Source organism: Drosophila obscura, unplaced genomic scaffold (genome assembly GCF_018151105.1).
Source record: "Drosophila obscura isolate BZ-5 IFL unplaced genomic scaffold, ASM1815110v1 contig_97, whole genome shotgun sequence".
Classification (NCBI taxonomy): Eukaryota; Metazoa; Arthropoda; class Insecta; order Diptera; family Drosophilidae; genus Drosophila; species Drosophila obscura.
Genome location: NW_024542891.1, coordinates 1,761,689 through 1,776,094, shown reverse-complemented (window position 1 = coordinate 1,776,094; position 14,406 = coordinate 1,761,689). Strand labels below are relative to the sequence as shown.

The window sequence follows — 14,406 nt, the reverse complement described above, 5'->3', positions numbered from 1 at the left end:
ATTTTGCCAACTGCTCTGTTTCAATAAAACATTTTTCGATTTATGCTGCCGTGAGTGAGGAAAGGGAATCTGCAAAAAAAAAGTCACCACGAATAATTAGCGAAGATTAAACAATTGAAAATAATTTATAATTGATGTTCGGACTCATAAATGTACGTGCATATGTATATCTGTTATTAATCAGTGAAATTAATATCCAGCAGCATTTGTGCCATTGATATTTAAACTGCTTTAAAGATACTTCAAATTACAATAATACGATTATCTGCGCAGATTTCTGAGATTTTTTATAGATTGTTGAATATGTAAGAGAGACTTTGTAGGAGAACTTTCAACCTTTCTTGTAAACTGTTTTATGCTTGGTTTTAATGCACTTAGAAAGTAATATCGGGAATCAGATATATTTTTATTTTCCTTTAATTTGGATAATTTAAATGCCCAAATAGTTTTAACAATGCAGAGCATAAGCAAGTCGTTGATTACATTTGTTGCAGGCCGATTTTTATTCTTTTTGTTTTTTTCTGTACTTATTTTATGGATTTTCGTTTGCAGTTCTTTTGGTGTAGTTGTTTTTCCCTTTTTTTCACTCAATTTATTATTTACATATTGTAGGTACTGTTATTAATAATGCAGTCATGTTGAAAATTGCATTATGACCGGCAGTCAGCAGAGTTGCAGTTGTGCTGCTGCCACTCCAATCGCTCATTGAAAACTGGATCCCCTTCTAGAGAATTGCCACTGACCCTTTAGCGCATATATAGTATACATGTGTTTTTTTTTTTATATCATTTATTATTGGGTAACAGTAGGGTAACAGTAGATTATAACTAAGGGTGGAAAAAAAAAGGGTTGGGGGGGGAGGGGGGGGGTGGTGCCAGAAACCTGCGGGACTGCCGCGAAGCTTTGCTTCGCAGGGACTGGCGGGTCGATTTAGACCCCTCCTTCGTTGCCGTTGCGCAGCCGCTCCAGCTCTCTCAGCTTCCGCATGACCTCTGATGCGTACTCAGATACTCGGAACCAGTAGTCTTCGCTGCGAAGCATCTCGCTCGTGAGGGCACCCGCGCTAAGCGAGTCTCCACCTATGTTCAACCGCTGCTCTGCGAACCTTGGGCAGGTGAGGAGTATATGCTCCGCGGTCTCCTCGACGCCGCACATCGGGCAGTTTGCGTCGTCGTCGTGCCCGAATCTATGGTATAGTATATAGTATATAGTATACATGTGTACATATGTACATATGTAAGGATTGATATACTATATGTATATCTTCTTTTCCGGCCATCGTGAGTGCAACTGTTCATTTAGTTTATTATGTGGTGAACAAACCAGGAGATAAATACACTTGTACAGGTTGTGGGTAGGGTATTCGACTTTGTGCACTTTGGAGCACTATGGAGTATGTACATATGTATGTTCTGCATGTATGTATATATGTATGAGCAGCTGTGAAACTTTTGTTGTTATTTCAGCTGCGGTTGTGACACAGTTGCTGCTGAAGCCTGATGCTGGCTGTTGACGGTTGGTTTGGTTGGTTGTTTGGTTGGCGTGCCGCAGCGCAGCGCCGAGAGACAGATACATCGATGGCTTGCCATTCGCAGTTTCCGCTATCAATCCAGCCACCTACTGCAGTCCATTGCCATTGCGCCCTGTGAGAAGCCGCAAAAGATGAGACAACTTTTATTATTCTCTAACGGGATAAATGTAATCAGATACATATATACATATGGTACATAGGATTTGTAACGTTTCATTTGCCAAGCCACGAACAAAAATATATATAAATTATTCCAGGCTAGGTGTTGGTCAGTGAGGGGAAGCGCACGCTTAAGGTTTCTGGCTTCTGCTCGTCGGCTATTAGGGGTGATGATCTTTCCCCTCCTTCATGCTGGTGGCATATACTCATCATACCGAAAATGAAGTAGCGTGCTACGACGAAACTAAACCGGGAGGAACTACTTATCCCTGAATTACAAAAGAAAGCTAGGGTCTGTGCTGCGAGGAGCTTTGTCTACATCTCTGGTGTTATTGAGATCGTGTCGCCCGCCCTACCTTGGCCATTCCAAGCCGCCTTCATTAAAGATGGAATGGCCCCTTTCGCCTAGGGACACCTACATGGGGAGAGTGCTAGCTAAGGCAAAATAAAAGCAGATTAAAACATTAAAAAATATATTCTAAATTCTAAAAAAAAATTGAACATACCGCTATACTTAAGCTACAATGGTATTAACTGGACTAAGAATGAATAAATATGAACAAATACGAACAAATAGTAAATAAATATGAATAAATACGAACTAATATGAATAAATATTTAAGCGCGCATTAATAGGCAATTAATCGAATTTTTTTTTTTGAAATGTGACGTTGGCTCGCAAGAAGTGCTGCGCGTAAACTTTGATGGCAGAGAATGGGCTGGCGCATAATTAATTTAGTCCGCGTATAAATGCTTTTCTGCTTGTTTGTCCGTTATACAAAAATGCCGACTTATGTGGCCAAAAAAAACACTCACCCTTATCAGGAATCCATCGAAGAAAGCGCTTTCACCGACGTACTGCTGTAACTTTAATAGGAAGAAAGGGGAGAGAGGAAAAATACCGGGACGGAACCAAAATGTTCTAAACACGCATTCCCTGATCTCTCGCTCTCACTGCTCACTGCACAAACACTTGCTTATCTGGCTGCGACACAAACGGAAAGGTTAAAGTTAGACCATTTTCTTTTAACTTAAACATACAAAAAAACGAGAAGGAACGTGTGAGTCGTTTCTGGGGACACGACTCTACTTATACCCGTACTCAGTCAGTATATACATTATTGAGCTTATAATTTTTAAGAATTTTAGAAAAAAAAAAAATTTACATTTTACATTTTTTTGCTACATCTGCTATCTACATCTCATCTACAATGTCTATTCTACATCTAACATGTAGATTGTACATGTTCCATTCATATTCTACATCTCCTCCGCTAGGGGTTGCTCGCGCACTGAACGCGGCAGCGTGTGCGAGCGAGAAGGAAAATGAGTTGAGTTGTCCGGAACGGGTGGGAGAGGGGAAGCAACTAAAAATTAATTTCTTCATTCTGGCTATAATTATGATCCGATCTGATTCAGATTCGGCAGTCTGGTAGATATGGTCATTCTCTACGATACTGCGTTTTTAGTTTTATCGTATCTTTAATATTGTGCCTGCCACAGATTTTCGTCCTTTGTGGGGGCGGAAGGAGGCGGGGCGAAATTTTGAAATACACTTGTAGCAGTGGGATATCACATAAGTCTGGAAACCAAATTTGGTTGCCCTAGCTCTTATAGTCTCTGAGATCTAGGCGCTCAACAAGACAGACAGACGGACAGACGGACAGACAGACATGGCTATATCGACTCGGCTATTGATGCTGATCAAGAATATATATACTTTATGGGGTCGGAAACGTTTCCTTCTCTGCGTTACACACATCCACTTTTACCACAAATCTAATATACCCTGTTCGGCTAAGCGCCGGCCCATGGCAGCACAAAGAGTAGTTGATCATCTCTTAATCTAATGTCTCTCTTTATAACCGTTTGTTTGCTTGCACTTATGCTCTTGCTGGTGCGTTGCTCTTTCTCGGCGTTAGTCAGCCGCTGTGGGGGAGGCTCATCAGGAAAAGCAGAACACACTTCAAATTCGATCATCACCGTAGTAAAACGTTTGGCTGTCTGGCACAGTGACCTGCCTGCCACAGAGTTCTAAACTAACCCTAACATAAACATATCAACTTCAACAGTCTTGAACCGGCCCCCGCGTCTTCAATCGACCCATCATTAACTCTCGTCATTAAATTCGCACACCTTTCGCTCATTTCGGATAATACATATACATTAACTTAAGTAAAATAAATTGTGAATATATTAACTGAACAATCATCGTCTCTTAAATAATCTTGCAAAACAACGCTACTGAAGAAGCTCAGTAGCTCAACATTTGGTGACCCCGACGTGATATAAACATAAACTCTTTAAATTGTATCACAAAAAACATTTTCGTTGGATAAATTCGCTTTGAACCACGGTGTTTCGGTTCATCGTTTGTGCACAAGCAACAGAAACGGTTCTCGCGTCATCTGCTTTGCGGTCTGCTTGCTTGCTGTTGTTTCGTTTCGGTTTCGTGCTCTCAGTGTGCATGCCTTTGTTGTTGTCGGATGCACAAGTGCAGTGCGTTTCAAACTGTTAGCTCTCGCTGCTGCTCTGTAAAACTGCAAGACTGTGTGTTTTTTAAACGCTGCGATCGATTGTACAGTTCGTGTAAAACTGTTCGAGGTTATTCACCGGCTGTTAACCTCTACACTCTCTCAGTAACTCTAAGCCCATCTTTTCTATTGAACATACACGATGGCTTCTAATAGCACCCCTTCGATCTTGCCCCCCTCACCATTGTTCGTTGATTCGGAAGCTGCATTCTACAAGCGCAAGGTGCAATCCATGCTAGGGGCGGCACGGAGAATCGAAACGGCCGTCGGCAAGGAGAGGATTGGCGAGCTCAGTGAGGAGGAGCTGAACGTGAGGCTGAAGCTGCTAGCGGATCTTGTAGCTTCATTCAACGAGCACCATAATGCCCTGGAGAAGATTGATCTCGATGAGATCGGTAGTCCCTTGAGGGATGAGTTTGACGAGTGCGTGGTCATGCTGGAGATTCGCATGAAGCGAGAGTTAAACAAGCGGCAGCCCACAATGCTACCATGTTCAACAATGCGGGCGGACCATGTAGGAGAGGCCCCAACTACGGTCGTCGTGCAAAGTCGGCCACGCCTGCCGGAGTTGAAGCTTCCTGAGTTCGGTGGGGGCTACGCTCAGTATTCCTCGTTTTGGGGCATGTTCTCCTCCATTATAGATAAGGACCCTGACCTTACGAATGTCGAGAAGCTGCAGCATTTACGATCATGCCTAAAGGGACCAGCGCTGGACACGATCTCGTCGCTGGAATTTAGCCACGCCAGCTATCCTATTGCTCTAGATTTACTCAGCAAACGATTTAATAACAAGCGTCTCATCTTTCAGGCACATGTCACAGACATTCTGAGCTTGCAGCGTGTCGAGGCCTCATCTGTTTCCCAACTACGGTCCCTTTCGGATACAGTTAATGCCAATCTGCGAGCGTTACAAAGTATGGGGACAAAGGAGCAGATTGCTGACTGCATCCTAATACACAGCCTACTACAGAAGGTGGACAGCGCCACACAAACCAAGTGGGAGGAATGCTCGTCGTTGGATAGCATACCCTCCAGCCAGCAATTCGCCACGTTTCTGGAGCAGAGATGCCAGAGGTTGGAAACCCAAGAGCACGCAAATGATATGTACACCCAGAGCAGTCGGAAACACTGTCTAATCGCAACCAGCTCCAAGGTCTGTACATTCTGCGGTGATCCAGGACACTCCATTTATGCGTGTTCACAATTTGGGAATCTTTCCGCTCAACTTCGGCTTCAGGAAACTAAGAAGCTGTCACTGTGCACCAACTGTCTCCGAGCAGGCCACACGCAGGGTGCATGTCATTCTCGATCCTGCCGAATATGTGGTGCCAGACATCACACTCTACTTCACTTCGAGTCCCCGTCTTTCGGTTCTCAATCCATTCTGCCATCACTGTCACATTCTACATCAGCTCCGCAATTGCCCGCGGGACCCTCTGGCGTTGTACATACTGCAACAGCGTCAGCCACATCGCTTTTGGCCCAGAGTCACAGGCAGGACATCGTTCTTCTTGCCACTGCCATAATCAGCGTAAGGAATCGCTCTGGTACACTTATTCCATGCCGTGCCTTGCTTGATTCTGGATCGCAGGTGCATCTCATTACTTCTCGCCTGGCTCAGCAGTTGCAGCTTCAAAGGAAAGTGTCGGATGTTTTGGTGTCTGGTCTCGGCGAGTCGCGTGCCACATCGGAAGGATGCTGCGTAGATATCAACCTGGAATCACGCACATCAAGTTATGCCACGACCATTTCGGCAGTAGTTGCTCCCACCATTACGTCCAGTCAACCTAACTGCAATATCGACCTAAACAGCTGGAACATTCCCTGCAACACACAGTTAGCGGATCCCAAGTTCTACAAGTCTCAACCTGTGGACATTCTTATTGGAGCGGGACTGTTCTTTGAGCTTCTCTGCATTGGCCAAATCCAATTGGGAGCTGGTCTGCCACGTCTTCAGGAAACCAGGCTAGGATGGATAATTGCAGGAGAGGTGTCTCAGTCTCGCGCATCAGATCCACGTTCTCCTGTGTTATTTTCAGTTAACCAGTCTAAAGTGCCCCCTCGCACGAGTATTGGACCTCTTCGTCGAGTCAGGCATGGTTTCCGGAGTGGCTATACTAAAGACGTCACCTGGATCAACAAAGGAAATGTGGCTGCCAAAGAAGGATGTTAAAGACCCGTGCTCTTCAACGGGGGGAGTATGTTCGGCTAAGCGCCGGCCCATGGCAGCACAAAGAGTAGTTGATCATCTCTTAATCTAATGTCTCTCTTTATAACCGTTTGTTTGCTTGCACTTATGCTCTTGCTGGTGCGTTGCTCTTTCTCGGCGTTAGTCAGCCGCTGTGGGGGAGGCTCATCAGGAAAAGCAGAACACACTTCAAATTCGATCATCACCGTAGTAAAACGTTTGGCTGTCTGGCACAGTGACCTGCCTGCCACAGAGTTCTAAACTAACCCTAACATAAACATATCAACTTCAACAGTCTTGAACCGGCCCCCCCGTCTTCAATCGACCCATCATTAACTCTCGTCATTAAATTCGCACACCTTTCGCTAGTTTCGGATAATACATATACATTAACTTAAGTAAAATAAATTGTGAATATATTAACTGAACAATCATCGTCTCTTAAATAATCTTGCAAAACAACGCTACTGAAGAAGCTCAGTAGCTCAACATACCCCTTAACTCTTTTTTGAGTACGGGTATAAATACACGAACTAATAACACATTTTTTTTGGCATCTGATATGCTCTGGTGATTCGCTGCCCGGATCCACAAGGGGATCTCTCGCGATTCCCTCGTTCCCAATAGCGAAGGGTCGTCGACGCAGCTGTCCCACTGCCCGGTTCACAGGTACTAGCTAGCCATCCGATAAGCACTAGCTCTGCCTGCTAGAATTTCGGCTGATCTTCCCTTTTCCATTGCCCCCTAAGCTGCTATTCGTGAGCGCTGCTGGTATTAAGCGAACAGGCGCACCGATAGAAAAAAGCCCTGAAATTTTAATATTTTCACTTAGATTTTAATATTTCTGCCATTGATTTTCATCTAAATCTAATATGTTTCATATTTAATTTAAAAATATTGCATGATTAAATATTAAATGTTTCATATTTATATTGAGTATTTTTGAGCTAATTGGTTATTATTTAGCCTAAGCGGACTACATTTAAAGTCCTCATGATGTAAAATTCACACTGTGAATTGGTCAAAGTTTTTAACTAGAAATAATCGCAACATGAGTAGAACTGAATTGGTTGTGATTATGCCCCTGCGCAAAGATAATTTAACTGTGTGTTCAAGGCTGCAGCAGCGTGAGCCAGTTGGGAATTCGAGGGACATACAACAAATAATATACACATATTTAAAATAAACACGAAAAATATTTAATTTCATTTAATATGGAATATTTAAAATAAAAAGTTTTCCTTTTGAATTTAAAACAAACATTTTGAAATCAAGTCATTCTAATATTCAATTTAAATATGAAACATATTAAACTACAAATTTAATATATTATATTTATTTTAAAATGTTTTGTATTAAGTTTAAATATGACCGTATTAAAAAAGCCATTTTAATACAATTATGTTTGAATCAAAGTGAATTCTATTTAATTTCACTATGTTTGTATTTAAAAATCGCATTTCAAAATCAAATATGATTGTAGTTATTGTACCCGTACTCAAAAAAGAGTTAAGGGGTATATTAGATTTGTGGTAAAAGTGGATGTGTGTAACGCAGAGAAGGAAACGTTTCCGACCCCATAAAGTATATATTCTTGATCAGCATCAATAGCCGAGTCGATATAGCCATGTCTGTCTGTCCGTCCGTCCGTCTTGTTCAGCACCTGGATCTCAGAGACTATAAGAGCTAGAGAAACCAAATTTGGTTTCCAGACTCATGTGCTACAAGTATATTTCAAAGCTTTTGCATGTATTAACTGCCGCCTATCTGGGTGATGGAGCGGGACTCCTCTGTTGATCTTCTCCTGGACTGCGGGAGCGGTCCGCCAACTCCGTATCCAACTTAAGGGCACCTCTTTGCGGCGTCGCCTCTGCCCAGCGATAGCTAACGGGCGCCAAGATCAATTCAACGAAATTCAACACGAAAATAAACCTCCACCTTTCTGAACCTTTTCACAGCCACTTTGCACTTTCCTCGTGTGTATGCGCGTATAAAGAAAGTAGTTTTTCCACTCCGCACAACCGCACTGACTGGGGGACCAAAAGCAAGAGATCGAGCTATACGCTTCCGTTTAAGCGCCAACCTCGTGGAATAGGAAAGGTTAAGGGCCACTAAGTGAAAGGCCTGACATTTGTCCCTGTTACTCTCTTTCCCTCCGAATAATTCCTTGACCCGATCATTCGCTCTGAGCCCTAGAGGGCGCCACCTGACCACCCGCTGGCCGACAGAGAACGCTATAGCTGCTGCTACAAGCGTTACAGGTTAGGGTTTTAGGTTATGGATGTGGGTTGTGGGCTGTGGGCTGCAGCATCATCATAAAATTCAATTAAAGCGAAACGCAGACAATCAAACAAAAGATCAAATTAAATGCCAGCCAAGCAATTTACTTCGACGATGTTAGAGGGCGTGGCTGCTACATGCCACATGGCCACATAGCCCACTGAATTGCTGTCTCTGTCTGTGTGTGTCTGTGTGGCATAGACAACGGCACGCATTGCGGTTTAACGCGCTTTAGCACACACAGACACAGTGATATACAGTTAAATACGCACGGTGGGCTGGGGGGCTGGGGGGGCCGCACTGACTGCCAGCCAAAAGGAACATCATAGAAGAAGAAATAGAAGCTGCTGCGGTATTTTTACGACCATTTCAGAGCCGTAATGGCAATCCAAAAGGCTGTACAACACACACACACAAACAGATATACATACATATGTATGTGGTGGAGGGGGGAGAGACTGGGGATAGTCATATAAAAGTCATTGGGACTTAGTTAAGCCAGCGATATTAACAAATGCCGTAGATGAGAGTACACAAAAAGAATGAGAAAGAGAATGTGGTTGGGTATGGGGTACGGATGAAATGGGAATGTGGCAACGGTTGGTGGCTGTGGATGATAATAAACCAGGCCACAGTGGCTCACCCACCCACTTCCAGTCCCAGTCCCATGAGCAGCAGCAGCAAGAGGTTACCCAAGCGATTTAGCGACACTAAAATCCACATGTTACAGCGGACAGGACATTTTCGAGTAGCTAAGAGAAAAGCGACCAAAGATAAGGCAAGCCAGGACAACGCCAAGCGGAACTTGTGCTGGCCAAAGGAGAAAGTCCACACATTTCTTGAATATTAATTAAATCACTTTGCAGCAAATTACAAGAAACTCAATTATTCAGATTCTTGCTAATAAGAAAAGTGCAACTCTTGCTGCAGTGGAAATATAATAAAAATAATATAATAGTATGATAAAATAATCAAGGAAATATTTTACACCAAAAGCAATCAGCAATAAGCGGCATTTCTAGTCTCTATAATCTCTGACTCCCATTGGAGGCTCACATTTACATGCATATGTACATATGTGCATCAAGTATTCATCATCAAAGCTTGAATACATTCTCAAACATGCTATAAACCCCTCCTATAGTAATTAAGTGCACATACATTCGCTTTTAAATGCTACTCACTGTACTGATGGATTTGGATGCCAAAAATTATCATCAATCACCCAACCATGAAACTCGCTGACCACAATCCTGTAAACTGTAACCAGTAACCTGTAAATGTTAACTAGCAATCCAGCAAGTTTGACAGTTATCTGCGGTAACACAGCCGATGACATGAGTTTGTACTTTAAAATTCACTTCCTCCCTGCCAGTTGGGGAACTGGAAGCCGCCGCCGCGGCACGCCGGTGGCACCATCTTGCGTGCCAGCAATTAAAAAGTTTCGGGCGCTGCATTTAATTAGGTACGGCGGGGCAACAATCAGCCATCAGCATTTGTTAAAGTCTCTCGTACAATGTAGCAAACTAATAGCTGACCGCTGAGGGCGATTTCCTGGCAGGAGAGGGAAAAAAGGAATAGGGAATGGGGAGTCTGGTTTCGGGTCTGTGGATGGAGGATGGCATGGGATGGGACCAACGAGCCGCTTAATTGAATGCCGCTAGCTAAAAGTGAAAACAAAAAAAACGTACGAAAGGCAAAAAGAAGAACACCCTGAAAAACAAGAGGGAGCAAAAGCAAAATTATGTACAGTAAAGCACACTTTTGGGGAAACTCCAGCAGGTACACTTCCTCGAACATTTCCAAACCTTTGGGAGCGCAGATCACTTAATTCGCTCTTTCCCGGACTCATTTGTTGGTCACAAAATCGAGCACAGCAGTCCGCTGTGGTAAGGATAAATCACTTTTTCAACTCGCTCTCTCGGCTCTCAGAGAGACCAGCGCTAGCAACTCTTTGTTTGTGTTTTGCCAAACGGATGGAGAGATGAGATTACTAAAGATTACGCTCTGCTCTTGAGTTTCCGCTCATGTTAGCATTCACTGTACTGTATTACCGGATTAATCAAAGGCAGTGAAACGGAGAGTGTAAGGTGGAGAGCAGCAGTTGGCTCGACATTTGGCTTCGGCGCTAGCTTTGGCTCCGTCTCCGGCCCTGGCGCTGGCTCTTCCTTGACGCAGGCCCCGCTGGCTGTTTGTTAATGGCGTTCAAGCAAATTTTCATGTTGGCTCAGAGAACGGCCCAGCAGCTGCTCTGCCGCCGCCACTCAAATTGGCCTTTTTATTATGTTACTCGAAGGTCCTTATTCCCCAGACCTTCTCCACTGCCAGCCCAGCCCAGCTCAACGCCACTGCCAGGAAACTCCACGCTTCGTCGTCCCCACCCACGCACCAAATAAAAATCCAGGCGCCAGCGCGCGTTCAAAGTGGCGGCCACAAACTGCAACACGGCGAAACAGTTTTCAGTCTCTCTCAGTCAGACAGATCAGTCTTTCGCTCCCTGTCACTCTTCCTCGATGCTCTCTCGTGCCAGGGCCATGCTCCTCTGATTCTGTGGCAGAAACATAAGCAGGACGGCATTATGAAATGCCAAAGGCGGTAGCTGGCCATTTTGGTAACTGTTAACAGCAGCAGCAGCACAAATAACAATCGCCAGAGCAACGCTGAGCCAATCCTGAACAATGACGGCTAAACGGAACGGTCAGCGCTAAAACTAAAACTGAGAGAAAAAATGAGAGCGGAAGGTAAGCGGAAACGCAAAACGAAACAAAAGCAACGGCGGATGGCCCTGCAAGAGGGTTTCATCGTCAAAGTACAGAGGGGCATAGCTAAAAAAAAATAGCGAAAGAAGTGAAACTTTTATCTTAACATTTGCAAACAGTGCTCTGAGTAATGGATACATATTACGTATTGAGTGAGTGAGTGAACCCTTTCTGCCTGTCTGCAGCAAAAGCCGTTAAGCGTTCTTCAATACTGTGGCCATACTGTACTGTAGAGTTACACGAGCACACACATACACATGCACAAATATGTACATGCATATCTGTGAATGCTGATCAGGAAACATTTTGAAAGCTTTGCCCACTGGCAAGTGTATAAAAAATACAAAAGCTGCATCAGTGGTGGTTAAACAGGGGTGAGGAGGAAAGACTCCTCTTTGAAAGAAATGTTTTAACAGCTGCCAGACAATTTGGATCAAATTTTGTGGTGCCATGACAGGCGCCAGCCATAAGAAATAAACGTAATAAAGTGGCAGCTGCTGCGCTCTGGCGCTTTGGCGCACTGGAACCCCCCTCCCGCTCTCTCCCGCAAACTAGGAGCCTCTTCCCACTCTATTTACGTCGAAAATTATGCCACGTCACTCGGCCATCATTGCTCTTGTAAGTAAAATGTAATCTCGTTAAAAGCAGCTCAAATAACGGCTATTGTTGGCCACTTATGCGCATCCGCCATCGTCACAAAATTATTTGAATTGCATGAAAATGGAGTAGCTGCAGTTCAAGTACATGTAATTAGCACAGAATATGCCAACAGAATATTATTTACATATTATAAGCCACAAATTATTCGTATATAGTACTTATAGCAATAATTATCATTCTGAAGGAGGAGGCTCTTCGTAATTAAATAATCCAACCAGTTGGATTTTGTACAGCATATTTTACGCCACAACAAAAATTATATTTATAGCTGCTGTACGAACTATCGATCAAATATCTGGTCAAATGCCACTAAGCCTGGTCCCTTGATCTGGCTTATAGATTCGCTGTCCTCTCTTCATATGTGACCCATCGCCACATAATTTCGCACTTGGCCTGTTTCCGATCATTGCGAGCTCCTGCCAAATCTCTTTTATCAACTGCCGGGCCTTTCCCATTTTTTTCGGAGCAGGGAGCGGCCTTCCTCTTCGGCTACATGCAGCATAGAATACATATCAGCTTCATTACCGTACACCCACTGCGCATAGAGCTACAAAAAATCCCGCAGCGAGGCGACACACAAGAATGTCATTCGCTCGCCATCAAACACACACATACACACGCAGTTCCAGCTGCAGTCACACACACAATTGCAGCTGGGGCCACGTGGGCCCCAGTGGGGGGTTGGCATGCATTTTATTGGCGGCTTAATTAGGCGTTGCATATGGCGTGCGGTTGCCCAAAAATGTGTGCAAGCGACGTGCAACTTTCAACCAGATCTCGTCAGAGTGGTCCTCAATGGGCACTGCAACTGCACCCTGCCGCCCTGCCACGTCTGCCGCAAATCAAGCTGCGTGGTCTCCGCGTGGACAGGAAACAGGAAATGGCTGGATAATGATGGATTCGCTGCCAGACCTAAATTTGACAACTTGCCAAGGGGGTTGAGGCTTTCCTTCCCCTTTCCAACCAATTCACATATTTGATTAAAAATATAAAATATTTTATTCAATTTTCATTACGTTTTGGTGCATCTGTCTCTCTGCGCACTCTTCTCACACCAACACCATCCGTTATAGCTCGCTCCCATCCGCCAGGGGGCACCACACTGCACGAGGATGAGTGTGTAAGATGGAGAGAGAGTGAATGAGTAAGGGAAGGGGCATGGCAGAGGTCTCCTCCATTTCGATTTGTTCATTTTGGCTATAATAATGATCCGATCTGTGCCAGACTCGCCAATCTAGTAGATATGGTCATTCTCTACACCATATAATCGAAACTAAGTGGATTGCATTGGATTGGTTTGGGTTAGGTATGATTTGTATGCTTTAAAATATAATCCAACCACTCGAAATCGTGTACTTCCAAGGCTATGCTACGCGTAATTGTTGGCAATTCCATTGGGGAGCTTTTCCGTAGCCTATTCCTGCATTTCCGCTTGCATTTGGCGTGGTGGGGGGAGGGAGAGTGACAGCCACAACATAAAGACTCTGCGGCTCTTCTGTTAAGTATGGTTAGAAAATTGAATATACTCGTACCATTCCATTCCACTGGTAGGCATTAGGACAGCAATAAATTGCGGCTTTGCTGGCGACATGAAGATGCTTTCGAGTGGCAAAAACAATCAGTAAGAGAGGGGGGCTACCCCTCGGTACCCACTACCGCAACCACATTGAGTACTCATTCAAGTAGGAGGCATGGCATTCCGACAACAATCTGGCATTGCCCGCCCGCAATTTGCTGTTCGTTTATTCGCATTTAGAATACACTCTTACAATATTGAACGACTGAATGAGCACTCAACCTGGCCCGCTCCCGGTCACAGTACCGCCCCAGTGCCGCCCCAGTACCGCCCATTTGCCCCAGTGATTTGCTATAAATTTTAAATAGATTTTTACATGGCGCTGATTGCATTGGCTTGTCCTACCCCTCAGGGTATGGTTCTGGCTCTAAGGATGGGTCTCCTGGCCAGTCATCAGTAATTTCCGAAACCAAATGGAAAACGAGAACGGCAACAACGGGGCACGGCACTCTAGTGCCAGTTCCATCTCCATCTTCGCTTCTCACCTACGGAACAGAGTTCTCCTAGCCAGCCCTAATCCGAAAAAATGTGTACTTAATTTGCTTTCAGAGCTCCTCCTGCTGCTTTTTATTACATTCCATTCCGCTCCACTCCACTCCCTCCACATCGTTCCATTTCGTTGGCACCTTTCTTAATGCTTCCGTGAAAATGCTGCACGTTTTGAATATGAATTATGCCATTCCATATTGATTGAGCTGCACCACCCCCTTCCACCCCAT

General features: G+C 44.4%; 1 long non-coding RNA gene across 1 annotated transcript; it reads right to left on the bottom strand.

Moving 5' to 3' along the window:
* Positions 1-1,280: 1,280 nt before the first annotated feature.
* On the bottom strand, positions 1,281-2,624 carry LOC111075686. The gene is made up of 2 exons (XR_002607966.2): positions 2,507-2,624; positions 1,281-1,643 (listed from the first exon to the last, which is right to left on the bottom strand). It is a non-coding gene; the product is annotated as an uncharacterized LOC111075686 (long non-coding RNA).
* Positions 2,625-14,406: the final 11,782 nt, after the last annotated feature.